Source organism: Ictalurus furcatus, unplaced genomic scaffold (assembly GCF_023375685.1).
Source record: "Ictalurus furcatus strain D&B unplaced genomic scaffold, Billie_1.0 ctg5, whole genome shotgun sequence".
Taxonomy (NCBI): Eukaryota; Metazoa; Chordata; class Actinopteri; order Siluriformes; family Ictaluridae; genus Ictalurus; species Ictalurus furcatus.
Window position 1 is genome coordinate 107,661 of NW_026521048.1, and position 2,111 is coordinate 109,771.

Here is a 2,111-nt window from a genome sequence, read left to right on the forward strand (position 1 = left end):
GAAAATAAACTACACACAAGTGAGGATGACTCGACATCTGGGAGTGACTCAAGCAGCACCGATACCAGCGACAGCGAAGACGGCGAGGACTCTGAGAGCAGCGCCGAATCTCTGACCCCGGAAGGGAGACGGAAGACACCGGAAGTACCTGCTGGAAGCAGCGGAGCATCTCCGCCCAGTCTTTCGTCTGTGGAGAAACGGCAAGCATCGGAGTTTCCTGCGCTATCAGCTGTAGAAGTCGGCGAGACTCGGATCGGCTCAACCCCTGAAGGAGGTCTACAAGCCCCAGAGGAGCCTACGTGCTCAGAGGGAGAGACCGGAGCGACCCAGATCATTTCTACACCTGCAGGAAGTCTACAGGGCCGAGAGGAGTCATCGCATCCAGCTGGTGAAAGTGGAACAACCCAGACAATCGCCGACAACACAGGTGACACTGCGGACACTCCCACGCTGGCGAAAGGTAAAAACACTTTAGACTATCCATATAAACGCCAAAGGCGAAAGAGGAATTCTCCTGGAAATGTTGACAATGCAAAAAAGGTTAAGGAATGATGTATATTGCCTACTTTTCTTCCCTTTTTTTTTTTTTTTTTTTGACACAATGTCTTTGATTTTAACTTCAATTCCTATATTACTTAAAAAGAAATGTGATATATGTCTGCAGGAATTGAGGTTAAATGATGTGGATAATGTTGAGAAAATGTGGACTAATGGACATACAATAATATCTATCGGAGAAGATCCTTATCTTAATTTTTATGGTTTTTTCAAATTTAACTGTTGCCACATGTAATGTTAGAGGGATTCAGGCAAAAATTAATCAAGTGAAAAAGTTAAATATATTGAGTGGAGAACATGTTGATATTTTATGTATACAAGAGACCAGATTAAGCAGTTTTGCAGACGTACAGAACGCCCAAAGTTTATGGATCAAAGGTCCTTCAATCTTTTCAATAGGTGAAAGTAAAGCTGATGGTATTGCGACCTTATTTTATAACAATAAATTTAAAATAATTAAGAGCCGTGAAATAATTCCTGGTCGATTAATGTTTATAGATGTGTTTTATTGCACAAAAAAAATTAGAGTAATAAATGTATACACAGCACAGGATACTGTTGGTAAAATCCGGCTTTTTAAAAAGCTTAAAATGCTCCTGTGTGTCGGTTTCTATACCATTGTATGCGGTGATTTTAATACAATCACAGATGATAATGATAAAATTTCTTCCAAAATATGTAAAATTAGGAGAGAAGGTGGTGTCCTTAGATCTATAATGAATGAACAGCATTTCACCGACATATTTAGGACATTATATCCAGAGAAAGTGGACTTCACGAGGTTTGATAAAACATGTAAAACTAGAATTGACAGGATATATATTAATAATAATTTTGAGGCAAAATTTTATACAACAAAACTCTTGGTTGAGTCGGACCACTTGACAGTTATATGTGGCATCAGATTTAAAAATGAAGAAAGAAGAAACTATTGGAAATTAAACACACAAATTTTGAAAAGTCCTTTATTGATTATACAATTAAAAGAAGAAATTAATAGGATTAAAACTTTAGATATCCTCACTACCAATTATTGTGATTTGTGGGAAGTTTTTAAGATCCAGATTAAAAAATTTCTTAAATACAAATGTCTATGTTTTAATAAAGAAAAAAATGAGAAGTACAATACAATTATGACACAATATATAAACCTAAAACTAAAAAATACAAGAGATGAAAGTGAGGAAAACAACTTAAAGGATTTGAAAAAAGAGATAGAAACTTTAAATAATGAGTTTTTACTGAACATTCAAGTCCGAGCAGGAATAATTTCCGATGAACTTCTAAATCAAACAAAAGCAATTTCACTATTTAATAAAAGGAAAGAAGCCCAATATATCGAAGCCATTAAAACAGATAATGGAACTATAGCGAAAAATCCTAAAGATGTCAGAGATGCTGTTCGGATCCTTTGTTCAAACATGTATAACTCAATTGAAATAGATGCTAAACTTCTAAAAACCTTTTTGAATGTAAAAAATAGTGTTGACCCGCCTTCCAAGAGCTTAGGTGAGGAAATAAAAGAGGCTGAGGTTGTTGATGCCATTAAACAA